This window comes from Triticum urartu, chromosome 2 (assembly GCF_003073215.2).
Source record: "Triticum urartu cultivar G1812 chromosome 2, Tu2.1, whole genome shotgun sequence".
Classification (NCBI taxonomy): Eukaryota; Viridiplantae; Streptophyta; class Magnoliopsida; order Poales; family Poaceae; genus Triticum; species Triticum urartu.
The window spans coordinates 713,346,934-713,361,855 of record NC_053023.1 but is presented as its reverse complement, the minus strand read 5'-3'; positions in this window follow the sequence as shown (position 1 = coordinate 713,361,855).

Here is a 14,922-nt window from a genome sequence, read left to right as displayed (position 1 = left end):
TTTAACACAGAAGCACGGCTAACGTATTATAGGAAGCGGTTCTGGATTTAACACAAAAGCACAAATAACGTCCTATGGTAAGCACTTCTGGTTTTAACATAAAGGCACAACTAAGGTACTATAGGAAGCACTTTTACATTTAACACAAAAGCACAGCTAACGTACTATAGGAAGCACTTCTGTTTTTAACACAAAGGCACAGCTAACCTCCTATAGGAAGCACTTCTGGTTTTAACAGAAAAGCACAACTAACGTAGTATAGGAAGCACTTCTATATTTAACACAAAAGTACGGCTAACGTCCTATATATATGAAGCATTTTTGGTTTTAAAATAAAGGCACGGCTAAGGTACTACAGGAAGCACTTTTATATTGAACACAAAAGCACAGCTAACGTACTATAGGAAGCACTTCTGTTTTTAATACAAAAGCACAGCTAACGTCCTATAGGAAGCACTTCTGGTTTTAACACAAAAGCACAGCTAACGTAGTATAGGAAACTGTCTGGATGAACATAATAGGATATGTATCCGTTTCATAAAAACTTAGGGAACATCATTTCAAACATAAAATCATGTGCAGAAGCTGGAAATCACTTACGGAACAAAGTTTTTCTTGATGCACAAATTCTTCTATGTAGGCTTCTAGTCTGGGACTCATTTGGAAAAATGGCGCCTGAAAGCTAGGCGGTGGCTGGAAAGGTGTGCGCCTAATGTCTTTCAGCTGTCATGTGGAAGGAAAAAATTACAGTCAAGTTAAGTTAATATATGGCAGCTAAGTCATTATGTTGAGTCGAAAAGTTCGCCAAAGGAAAATGATGAAAAGTTGACTTACCGTGTGTTTCCCAAAAATTCCGTCCTTCGTTGACAGGTTGTCTATGTTAGCATAATTCTTAACGGCCTCTGTGTCCCATATGACAAGTCTTGCAGGAGTGTCAGGTTCCAGGTCCATAATCTTCGTATCCATGTACTCAAAATACGTTATCTGCAAGTGAGGAAGAGGTACAATTTAATCATGTTCTTGTATCTGCTTGTGGGTATAAAGAAGTGTACAAGTTAGTGAACGAACCACTGGTATCAGGAGGCAGCCACACAGGGCGCCTGTGAATCCTTTGTCCTTGAAGGTCTGGAGTGATGGCACCAGTTTCTCTGTGACAACATTGGACCAATCATATGATGATATGTTACTTGCTGGTCCTTCTAGAGCGGCTAAATAGTCGGGGCTAATGCAGTCATATGTCGTTGGGCATAGAAATACCGCTGTTGCAAACATCATGAAAACCCGTTGAAACACTTCTCTTGTCAGCTCTGGGGTTATTAGATCAGTTAACTCTCTGATGTTTGGAGCATGCCCAGCACACCGAGTTTCAGACTTAACCTGACATCTGAAAGCTTCTGAGCATTTTCTAGGGATAATGTGCCCGCCCAGTGGAATTCCTAAGATCCGGTGCACGGTGTACGAGTTGATAAGGAATCTGTATCCACTAGGCAGTATGAAACACCTGGAAGGGCAATCAAAATAGTGGACAAGCCAGCGAACGGAACACCTTGGAAGCTCGCGACAGCACATATCTAGTAGGTACCCAAAACCAATATCTCTGACTAGCTGTTTTTGTGGTTCTGTTAGCTTTTCACAGACAGAAATGAATTTTTGGAAGCTAAGTTTTGTGCTGAACTCTTCTTCGTATTCACCCATTGCAGCAGCTCTGCGGAAAGAGATAAGAAATGACCTTTAGCAAATTTATTGTTTAACCACATGCTTTTTCTGGCAGAAGCTTACATATAAACGCCGAGTCGGCAAAACAGAGATAAATATTTAAGCCGTGATTAAAAATGCAACTAGAATGAGAGGCATTGATTTCCAAAGAAATTTCAACGACACACGCGAGATGCATGATAAAAAACACCTACTTCGAGGAAGCAAGCTGCTTCTTTGTCCTGTACTCTTCGACAAGCTTTTTGTGCGCTGCATGTTTTAACTCGATACTTAGTCTCTTTGTCTATAGTTGGTCATGAACCATGAAATCTTGGGTGACAATCTCCGTGTCATCGACAAACTGAGACTGAGTCTCGGACAACTGTGGGGTGGAATCCATCTCATCGAACTCTACATAAGAGGTCATGAGACGTCATCGTTACTAGGTCAGCTATGTAAGACAGTTGGTAGCAATCCATGTGAGACTATCATCAACAGGCTGGTTAGCTAAGACGGGTTCTAACTCTGAGTTAGTAACTGCTTTGCAAAAACGGACGTAAATCCTTTGGATATCTGCTATAGATTGCGGATCTATACAAATTATTTGACCTGTCTCTAGTTGGTTAGCTAAGACGAGTGCTTAAGTTTTGCATGGCTGGAGATATAACTCAAGTTAGCAAAACCACGGCGCAAGCATGCAGTTTGCATGGTTAAAGTGAGGTTAGCTGAGTCCTAATTTTAAATCTGTAACCCCTCTGTTGTTAAGACGGCGCAACAGTTTGAGCATGGACCAGCTAAAGATAATTGGATGCGGAACCGATATTCAAATCGCGCCCCACCTACTGTGTTGCGCACATGCGGTGTGTACGCAACCCACGGAATTGCTAGCACCAGTACTTTTTTTGTTCAAACGTTGAATCAGTAGCATAATCATGGCGAGAATGCAATGGATTACCTGAAAAGGAGATCCATGGCGAGTGAGATGAAGGAGACCGATAATTTTTCAGTGACGAGCGAACTCTACAGAGGGATCAGGATTGGCTTTCCTTTGGAGAGCTCGCCTGTCGCCACTGATGCTAGATGGAGAGAGACCTGGAACTCATCTGCGGACGACCCCAGAAGTTAGTCAAATACTTGGAGGAACTATTTGAGAGCCCACATGTCAGTATGAGCTTGAAGTCCACCTACCACATTTTCACATCTCAGATGGAGGTACTCCTCGTAGGACTCATATAAGGCTGACCCCACAAGTTAGTGAGAGACTTAGAGGAATTAGTAACTGAGAGCCCACTTGTCAATGTCGTGGACGGTCAAGTGAAGTCGACGTACCACATCTCCTCACGCCCAAAAAACATGCCTGTCTTCCATGCGTCGCAAAACTCACCCCACCTATCAGGTTATTCTTCTCCTGCACGCAAAAAAACGAAGTAGCCTCTCTCTTTCTCTCTCTCTCTTCCTCTCTCTTTCTCTTTTCTCTCTCTCCAAGATTCAAAATCATTGAAGGGGATCGCTGACAAACTGCAGTGAAGCAGACCCCCCCTCAATTTAGAAAGGTGTGACTTCCGAACAGTCAACGCATAAGATTCGGCAATCAAAGGTTAGTAAAAAATTTATCAACGCACCTTTTGCGTGGCGATTCCTGATACACGGGATTCAATTCTTTAATGAATTTGTTGTGGTCGGGATTCATAGAATAAGACTTTTTAGTTTTACACTGTAGCTTTGATTTGAATTTGTTTTTTGTTTTGTATCCTCTCGTCCTTGTAATACGAGGTTGTTACTTTTGTTAGGTTTCATGGTTATCTTTGTGTTAAGTGTTGCATAAGAAAATTAGCATGAGAGGATCTCACTTTGGTTGAGGTTGTAGTTTAATGAAAAATTAATATATGTACATATTTATATTTGTTAATTACATAGGACTAAAAATATATCTCTGTTGATAACGACTTCGAAAAGTTTCAACACTGATACTGCAGGTTTATAACCTTTATATTTTTTACGTCTCTTTTTCGGGGCAGATGTTCAGGAGTGCGTCATCTGGTCAGGACAACAGGGACGGTCGGTCTTTGAACGACATCGGCAAGGATTATGGGAGGCAGGTAATAGTAAGGCAGTTGAACATTAGTGTTTGGTCTTTTATTCCTGGGACGTTTGCTGTCAAGGTGTCACCACTGAGAACACCAAATAGTAGATCATTAATAACAACAAAAATGATTTATATATCCTGGATGAATGCTGTAATATCTATTTATCATGTGCATCTACTTTGCAGTTGAGTATCAAGAGGTGGAAGAATTTTTTTTACTACAAAACGAGAAGAAGATCAAGGATGCAGATGCTGTCAAACACGCACATGCCATGCAGGCTAGAATAATTGGAGTCAAGAGTGAGATACAAGTTCTTGGCAAACGCCCCAACCAGGAGCATGGTGTGCAATAGACACCTGCCAAGAGGAGCATTCTAAGCAGCAGAGACTCCTCTAAGCAGATTGTCCAGGTAATGACGAAAATATCAAACGCTGGTTTTAACATATGTGGAAGATTTGGTCGCACGTGCGTCTCATTATTTTTTGGTTTGAAGGCACAGATGCCCACAAAGGCGCAAAGCGGGCGTTGTGATGGCCCAACGTTTGTAGGCGGTCATAATGAAGAGGTGCATGGTAACAAAATTTCCTTTGATGCAAGCAGAAGGATCATTGGCAACAAAAGCATTGGTGTTCAAGGATTCGGTACGGTTTTCACAAGCAAGAAGAGCCTAACAACAAAATCAAACATAGGAGCAATTAGCTCTACCATACAGCAGAATCAGAAAGCAATACAGGTGACAGCATATACGAACGTGCAACAACATTTAAAGCAAATGTATATTTTTTGTGAGCAAATTTTTTCTTTGTTTTCGTCTGGTATATTTAAATTGCAGTATCTTCCACACGTAGGTGTACGAGGAAGGAAGCAAGTATCATGGTAGTCCACGAATTGATGAAAACATAAGGCAAGGTCCTTTGAAAGGATCACCTATGGCATTCAACATGAGGGGTCCTTCCAAAGGATCTCCGATGGCATTCAAAATCGTCAGCGAAATCACCAATGCACGGAGGTTGTCGCCAAGATTTGCTGGACAAGAGAGGCATGGGAAAATAAAGGTGACGTCGGAACTATGCTTTTTCAATTCAACACACAAACAGTTTTATGGGAGAACAGGGTAAAGTGGAGAACATGAGGACGGCTGTCTGTCTTGTACGGCTGTATGTGTAGTTGTTCTTTTATATAGGATGTTGTTGTGCGTCTCCGGTTGTATGGTGTAAACATAAGCACATCTGTGCCTCTTTGTGCAGATGTGTGTCTAGCATGGTCGCATTCGTGATGTGAACAGTGCCTCTGGTGTATTGCTTATACTCGTTGAAGAGGCACGGGTCTGGTTTGGTTATACCAGATGAGCCCTGACGAGTCATATAAATCTTTTGTTTAGAAATTAAAAAAATGCATATGCTGCTCTAGATATCTAATTCTGTTTCTTGCCATGTGTTCAGGATTTGGCGGAGGGGATAACAGACGAGGGAATGAAATGTCATAGTTCTCCATCCATTTCGAAGGAAACGCAACATTCACAGCAGCAAATAGCCTACAGTGCCAGCACGGATTGCATGGTAGAAGTAGCACAGTCCCTTGGTTGCTCGAGTGCCGGAGAAACAAGGAGCAGCATTGCACAATCCAACATTGGAGAGGTAGACTCATTTATGGATTTGGTTGTGGCATGTAGAAACGATTTTGCTGCGCGTGACAAACAACAAAGCAGCAGCAGCTCCGCTGTAAGTGGACTTGTGGCTGGTGATGAGACTGATGTCGTCAGAAGTGAATGCGATCAGACGAATGAAGACACGGTGGACAGGATCATCATGGCGCCACCGACCATTGCAGAGTAAGAAATGGATGACATGTTTAAAGATTTCATATACCCAACGATTCAGGAGGTCACCGAAGCGGTCGAACCAGAAGGTGGTATGGTATTCGGATCATTGGACGAGTGCTTTTTCTTTTTCTGTAGATATGCTAGAAAGGTTGGCTTTGCTGCCAAATGATCAACGAGCAGAAGATCGACATATGATCAGTAGCTTGACAAGCAGGTTTTTCAGTGCACCAAGGAAGGGCAGAATAAAAGAACTGAGAGACATGTTAAGGAGAGAAGGAGAAACTGCTTGATCCGGACAAGCTGCCCAGTCCAAATAACAGCCAGGAGGAAATGGTATCTAAAGAACGTGCGTCTAGAGCACAACCACGAGCTTCACCCATCTGATTGGATGCTGAAATTCATGAGATGCTATAAGAAGATGACACCTCAGGAGAAATTATTTATACAAGTGCTGCAGAAGGCGAGGTTAGAACCAAGGAAGGTTATGCAGATTTTTGCTGCCATGGGGAAATCGAGGCGAGAAATTATGTTCGACACGATTGACATAAGCAACATTGCATGCCAGGAGAGGGCTGGAGAGCGCGACACTGATATCGCAGACACCATGAAACTGTTTGCTGATATGCAGAGGCGGAGGCCGGGATTCCACCATGTGGAAGAGACAGAGAACAATGTAGTGCGCAGCCTGTTCTGGACAGACTCCCTGTGTAAGATGAATTATGATCTATATGGAGATTTCGTGTCTTTTGACAGCACATTCTCTACGAATATATATGGCTTGCCATTTGCACCAATTATAGGTGTCGACAACCACGGGTCGACTGTCATATTTGGGGTAGGCCTTTTGAAGGATGAGAAAATAGGGTCGTTCAAGTGGCTCCTAAGCACGTTTGTCGAGGCAATGGGAGGTAAAGAGCCGAAATACATAATAACAGACCAGGACCAGGCGATGAAGACTGCAATAAAGGAAGCTCTTCCGAGGATGAGGCACAGGTTCTGCTGGTGGCATATTAGGAAGAACCTGAAGGAAAATAACACAGTAGTGTTTGCGCAGCACCCAGGGATGTCTGATGATATATTTCGAATCGTCAAAAACTCACTAGATCAAGATGAGTTTGAGCGTGCCTGGAAAGCAGCAATTTCTCTGCACAAGGCGGAAGGCAACAAACATCTGAACACGCTATGGGAACTCCGAACTTTTTGGGTGCCGGCCTACTTCAAGGACTGTTTCTATCCTTTCTCGTCAACAACCACTCGCAGTTAGAGCACGAATTCTATGTGGAAGAATTACGTCGACCACTCGGACACTATAAAAAGGTTTGTTGAAGAGTATCACATGATTCAGCAAAATTGCCTCGCTACGCTTGACAAGAAAAGATACCGAACAGAAGAGATGGCGCCATCACTAGAGACGGGTTTTCCGATTGAAAGACAAGCAAGTCAAGTATAGACGAATGAAATTTTCAGGAAATTCCAGCTGGAGCTACGGAACCGGACTTACTTCAAGTGCTCTAATCTGGCAAAGGGGAGGCAGTATTTTTTAAAAAAGATTATTGATCCTGGAGATAAAGTGTGGAGACCTTATCCCGGCGAGGAATTTGATAGGTCTGAGTTCAGGGTAGACGTGGATGAGCAAAAAGAAATATACAGTTGCAGCTGCAAGAAAATGAGTAGGGATGGCATTCAGTGCTGCCATGTGCTTAAGGTGATGGACCAAACAGGCATGGTTGATCAACTTCCAAAATCCTTTGTCATCCCCAGATGGACCAGGAATCTATCAGAGAGTCTGAAAGTTCTGTCTACAAGTCAAGGTGATAGCATGAGCATACAAGACGATAAAACTATGATATTCGGCCTCGCTTACGCTAAGTTGCCGGATATCTATTCAAATGCATGCAGAAAAGAGAAGGCATACCTTGTGCTGCGTGAGTGTATGGTAGACATGAAAATAAAAGTCATGGCGGCACTTGCTGAGGAACCAGACACAGGCATTCTTGTCGAAACTCTCAAGAACCCTCCCATGAGTGGCTCAAAGGGTACGAAAAAAGGAGATCGAATCAAAGCTGGTTCTGAGAAGAAAGGAAAAGGCTTCAAAGCCGCAACCAAGTGCGGACGTTGTTGAGAAAAGGGTCACAGGAAAACAAACTGTCCGGATAACCCAGAAGTGCAAGAGAGGATGAGGATTGAAGAGGAAAAGAGGAAATCGCAGCTGGAGAAGAGGCAAGGTCAATGAAATGGCCGACAACACCGGCAACACCATCGAGGACATCAAACAGCTCAGGACAATGCACTCCAAGCCCAGGAGGAAGACGTCAGATGCCAGCAATTCCAGCAACCCCACTGGCAGCAGGGAGCATTTACCAAAGTCTTGCATCTACGCCAGAATCAAACATGACACAAGCCAGGGACACAAAATGCGTGCAGGGAAGCCCGAGATAAGGCACGGAATCTGCGCAGTCCATTTCCAGAAAGGAAAGGTCTGAGTGGAGACTTTTTGGTACCGGAGAACATTACGAATAGAAAAATTAAAAGGTAATAATGCAGCTTAAACAGGACGTGAGGAAAAAATAGTGATGACTGCAATCTTTCACTTTGTTTTTATGTATGAATATTAATTTTACAGGTAAATAGGTTGAATAGCTACGCAGAAGGGTCGGTTTGCACAAGGGTCGGGAAGGAAGTATGGATCGTTGAACATTCAAAAACAAGGCCGCACGTGGAGTGATGCAATAGCAAGAAATTGGTTGGGATTGTTTATTTTCTTGTGTTGTGGTTATAAGAACGGGTTGTAAGTTAATTTGCTATAGTTATAGAAACAAAACAAATTTAAATAAGAACGCCTTTTGCTTCTTTATGTTTTTTTACTCTGCGGACAAAAATATCAGGTTTCCTTGTTATTTTCCACAGCCGCCTCGGTTTTTGCACGTGGATGTCGTAAGCATACAAGCATGCTTCTCTGCTGCATGACAGAGAGATAAAATTAACCTAAGGGCACATGCAGCCATGGCCATGCCACCGGTGAGTGTTCAACCGTGACTCTCACGGTTGCATGGTGATGCCCGCCGTTATGGAACGAATACGTTTTTAAGCACAAAATCTGGGTTGTGCTTCTCGGGCTGCATAACCGTGTCTTTCGTGGTAACTGTACCTCGCCTGTTCTAACGCATGTTCTTCTGTTATGAATGCATGACTGTAAGTAGTTCAAATAACCGTGCTTGCGATCCGTGTCCAACCGTGCCCCATGTGCCTTCACGCGGTGCTTCTGTGATGCAAACATTTCAAACACAATGGGTCACGGTTGTGGTTGCATTTCTGTTTTTACAAATGGATATAGTGCCTGGCAGTAGGTTCACGACGTTTGCTGTTGCTACTAAGGCACGTGGAATCATGGCCGTGCCTGTGTGTGGCATGTAGAACAGTGCTTTACAATGCCGAAGGCAGGACTGTGTGTCTGGTTCTTGAAAAGTTGTGGTTCTCCCATCACTTCATTCACTTGGTTTTGTCCGCGTTTTAGCAGAATCATCTACAAAGCAGAGGCACGGCCTTGAATCTTCTAGTGACTTAATTGTAACACTTATGTTTGCTTTCCGCAATTAACACACGAATGTGACTCCACGTAAAACACAAGCATGCCTCCCTGAGCAGCTTTACCTTGCAACTCCTGGTTATAGATCAATAAATGCATTTGAGCACAAAGAGACACGAAGGTGACCTCTGACTTGAAACACTGACAAACTTGACGGTTCGTGCATTTGAGTTAAAATCTTACAACGAAAACAATTGTAACACGGACAGTTGTCCGTTTCTATTAGGTTTCTGTAATAATTGCACAATCGTGACTCCGGGTAAGAATAAACCATGCCTCTTCACCGACTCATTGTGAATCCAATTAGAAAACCTCTGTGCGTGACTATATGTAATTAGAAGACCTTTGAGGGTTGTATGCCCGTGCTTGTGACCCTTGAAACTAAAACACAGAGTAAACGCCCGTGCCTCTATGCTGTATGTACGTGCTTATGCCTGTACAAGGAAATACGTTTTTAAAAACAGGGGTCTCTCGTATAGGCCATTATGTGCCTCACAGGGTAAACGCCCGTGGCTGTGCGTAAGACTAAGGTTAGCGTGACTCTATGTAATTCCATAGACCATGCCTCTAGGTGCTTCATTCCCGTGCCTGTGATAATTGTGATCCCGCGTAAAACGCAAGCATTCCTCTCTGTGCCTCCATACCGTGCCTCTCCTGGTTTTAGAGTCAATGGAGTTATCTAGAACACAAAGAGACACGAACGTAGACACGAACTGTTGTACATGCCTGTGTGGCATGTAGAACAGTGCGTCACAATGCCAAAGGCAGGACTGTGTGTCTGGTACGTGACAATGCCAAGCCGTACCGTGTGTCTGGTACGTGACAAGCCGTGACAGGAGCGTTTCAGCAGAATCATTTGCAAAGCAGAGGCACGGCCTTGAATCTTCTATTGACTTAAATGTGAACGTGTCCGTGGGAAATTTTTCTGCTCGTAGAGGCAAGATGACTGTAGAACCGTGCTTCCGGCGTCAAACAGATTCTTCTATTGAATGTGTGCCGTAAATAATTAATACACGGATGGGCACGCCCCGTGCCTGGTCTGGGTGTGCAACAGTGCATCTCCTACCTTGAAAGCCGTGGTTCTATTTAATGTTTCAAGCAGTCACCTACCATTGAGTTGCTACGAGTAGTACCTAACCCGGGCCCCTCTGTCAGAAAGAAAAATAGAAGAAGTAATTAAGCTGGACCCCTCCGCTCCCCGTTGTGGGTATTTAAGGCGTCTCGTGGATTGACAGGCTGTAATCCATTTCTCCAGATCCACCTCGGTGAGCACTGGTCGTGGGCGGCGCCACCCCAGCAACGGAGGTGGAGATGGAAAGCGCTGCTCGTAGCATCAAGAGGTCGAGAGTGGCGCCACTGGCGACGCCCCTTTCTGGTGGTGTGCTGGTCGTCGGAGGGGATGGAAGCGGCGACCGTGCTCCCTCCCGATCCAATGAGGAAGAAGAGGGATGTTGTGCGGACCGCATCAGCGATCTCGCCGACGGTGTCCTAGGTGAGATCATTTCTCGTCTTGCCATCAAGGATGGCATCCGCACTCGAATCCTCGCTCGTCGCTGGCGTCCTTTGTGGCCCATCGCTCCTCTGAATCTCGACTGCCGCGAGATCTCTGACACTCGTCTTTTTAACGATGATGAAAAAGTTCATATCGAGACCATATCTCATCTGTGTGCCTTCACTAATCAGCCCGTTCATAAATGCTATTACGGAATGCGGCTCTATCGAAATCCTGTTGTCAGCCTTCCGGAATCCATTCTGTCCGGCCATGCTGGCTTGGTTAGACGCCTCTCTATTCCGGTGTGCTACCTACAGTGCAGGCCCTCCACCGTTGATGCGTGGCTCCGATCCTGGAATTTGAACAATATCCAGGTTCTTGAGTTCTATTATCTCTTCCCAGAATTTCTGACGCAAGAGGTAAATCTATTGGATCTATGCACTTCAACTACGCCTCGGCACCGGAGTCCGTGTTTCAGTTTTCCTCCTCTCTCCACACCCTCGGCTTTGCTCTTTGCCAAATAGCAGACAATTACGTAGGGACGCTTAAGCTACCACTGGTGAAAAGACTCTCGCTTGTGGAGGTTGATATATCAGACGCGTCGCTACAAAGCATAATCCACTCTAGTTACCCTGCACTTGAGTCTCTCCTGCTTGTTTGCAATAGAGGAGGTCATTGTGTCACAATAAACTCATCTAACATTGTAAGCATTGGAATTTGTTGTCCACACGGGGAACTCATTGTTGAGGATGCCCGTTCACTTCGACGGATGATTGTTGATTGTCTGGTTAACGACTGTTCGATAACCATTGTCTCTGCACCTAAACTGGAGACGTTGGGTGAATTCGTGTTTGTGTCTCCCTCGAAGCATCTTGAGGTACTGACTTTCCTTAATACTGGAACAGATCTGTACTTGTTCCGATGTTTGTTCTATTAATTTGATGGTCTTTGTTGTATTCTTCATGCAGAGTCAGGACTTGGAGGTAACCGCTGTCTCTGTGTCTGAACCGTATCCACGTCGTCTGAGGTGTCTTGAGGTATTGAGTTTTTATGATACTTCCAGCTTAACTTTATTTGCGAGGAAACAAGTTTTATTTCATCCAACCTTTATGCTATTAGTTTTGTGATCCATCTTCTGTTATTTTTCATCAAGGGTGTTAAGGCAGTCAGTCTGACAACAATGCGTCAATCTGTCAAGACCTTGCTTATCTACATTGATTATAAGGTGGACATTGTCGTTGATTTGCTGCAATGCTTTCCAAAACTGGAGAACTTGTTTGTCGAGGTGATGATTTTCAGAAATTTGCATTCTGTAGTACTCGTTCCTTTTTGAAATGCTAGTCTTAATTTTGACTGAAATTGGTGCTCCCGTACCTACACATGATTTATTGTTGGATACATCCACATATAGACAAGTCTATGTCTAACTTCTTGTTACGGAGGTGGTAGTACTAATTGTTGCATTTGGTTTTTTGATGGTCTGTATCTCTTTTTATAGACTCTAAGTATTTTCAACCTATCATTTATATTTTAGGGATCATTGATTTCTCATGGTGAAAAAAAATGGCGTCGTAAGTACCGACAGTTTCTCAAACATCACGACTTTTGTCTGAAGACAGTATCGCTGGAAGATTATGTTCGCTCTGGGAGTTACGCTGAATTTGCGATGTTTTTTGTTCTTAGTGCAAAGGATCTAGAGACCATGACCATTAAGTTTACCTCCCCTCCCGCAGAGTTCACGGGAGTATTTTACGAAAAGCAACAAAGGGTTCTGGAGTGGGATAGAAGGGCTTCTGAACGTGCACGTCTTAGATTATCATCAAGTTGCGGCCACGCGCGTCCGCATTTAAGAAAGAGGAGTCTTGAATACCTGGATTTGACGGTTCCGTTCAGGTGTGGATGCTGAAATCAGGCCTTGTGTTAGTTGACCAGGTGTATGGAGTTATTTGTTGTTGCGTTCTTTTGAGCTTGGGTTTTATGTAAACTTTATAAGACTATCGTTGTAGTCTTTGCACCGTGTGTAGGCTTGTCTGTTTTTGTGTTGCGTGCTGTCATGAAGGAAATGTTTGGTTTTGCGGCTTTGTACGGCCGAAGGACCATAAAATGCTGTGGCACCAAGGTTAAGAGACATAAAGTAGATTTAATGTTTCAGTGGAGAGATGCGCGCTGCATGTGTAAGCGTGCTGTCTTGTATGTACGACGGTGCCTGTCTTATATATGTACCTGTATCACTGTCCATGCTTTTGACCTTGTGCTGGCATTGTGATTAAAATTATCTTCTTGAATAACGTGCCTTTCACAGCCACCCTACTGTGCACGTAGAAAAGGAGCAATGCCAGCTGATAAAGTGCTTTTTCTACTACTAGATGTGTGGCCCTCGTTGCATGACTTTCATGCGTTTGACAGTGGCTCTTTGGTACAGAACCGTGGTTGCAGAGAGTTCTTGCCCGTGCTTTTAAGGACAATGTCTCTTGGATCGGTCATTGATTGCCTCACAAACTAAACAGTGAGGGTTCACATCTGAATCCAATTCTGTTATGTTTCTGTAGTAAGCGCACGAACGTGACTCTGCCAAATACTCAAGTATGCGTCCATGGGCTTCTTGTTCGTGCCTCTCTATCTAAACGAGTCGACGGAATCATTCGGAAAACAGACACAATCATACATGACTCTATATAATACCACGTGATGCCTTTGTGGATTTGATGCCCGTGTCTACGACCCTTATCACTAAAATACAGAAAGTCACAAACACACATAACCGTGGCTGTAGAGACTTTATCAGGAAAGAAGTGTGACGCAATTCAGTACGGAACCGTGTCTGTATCGACTTCATGTCTGTGCTTTTAAATACAAGGAAATAAACTTTTAAAATGAGTGTCTCTCATATAGGCAATCCTGTGCTTCATAGAGTAAACGCTCGTGGCTGTGCGTAAGACAAAGGTTCAGTTCCGTGGGCTAGACGCCCGTGCATCTTCATCTGATCGAGTCTCGCAGGCGAGCATGAACCTGTGTAATACCATCGACCATGCGCAATAAACGCATGATTGTGACCCTGCCTAATATTAAAGTATGCCTTCATGGGCTGCTCATCTGTGCTTCTCCGTCTGAACGAGTCTACTGAATCATTCGGAACACAAACACAGGTGAACATGACTCTATTCAATAGCACACGATGCCTTTGTGGATTCGACGCCCGTGGCTGTGACCCTAATTACTGAAACACTGAAACAGAAAGATTGCAAGACCGTGCTTTTAAAAAACGCGCAACAACGATGACATCTGCAATTTTGTCCCTGCACTGTGCCAAACCGTACCTCGTGTGCATAATCGTGCTTGCGATGCGTGTCCAACTGTACTTCATGTGCCTTCACGCGGTGCTTCTGTGATGCAAAGATTTCAAACACAATGGGTCACGGTTGTGTTTGCGTTTCTGTTTTACAAATACATGTAGTGCTAGTGCTTGGCAGTAGGTTTCCGCCGTTTCCTGTGAAAGAATTACGTCTTTACGTGCTACTGAAGCACGTGGAATCACGGGCGTGCCTGTGTGGCATGTAGAACAGTGCTCGTCATATCACTTCCCGGCCGTTGTGTGGTTCGTGTCAAACTGTGCATTTGCCATGGTCGTGCCTGTGTGACAGGTAGAACAGTGCATCTTGAATCACTTTTTTACGAAATCATTATCGTCTGTGTGTTTGCTGACAAACCGTGGTTCACTGAATCATTCGGAACACAAACGCTAGCACAAGCGAGCATGACTCTATATAATACCACACGATGCCTTTGCGGATTTGACGCCCTTTCCTGTGACCCTTATCACTGAAACACAGAAAGTCACAAATGTACATAGCCATGGATGCAGAGACTTGAAGCCCTTTTAGTTAATGAAATGTACGGCATGAGCAAAAGACCATTTAGCCATCTACCGAAATACCAAGTTCGCTGTTGGTATGGTTACAGATTGAGCAAAAAAGGTACGGGCATTGTTTCAGCACACCTACGTAAATTCCAAACCGGAAAGTGGCGGGAACATCTAATTCCAGCACTGTTTTCAGCACTTACAAATGAATGGATCCTTTAAATCCAGGTGCTCAACATATGCGTGCCTTAGATCCAAGTTCCCGTGGTTGCAACTTGGCGACAACCTAAGGCAAGCATGTTTAGAAGCCTTTTTGTCCCATTGAAGCACGTCTTGTTGCTGTTTGTAGAATTCCTTCGTGAAGTGTTCCTGAAGAAGAAA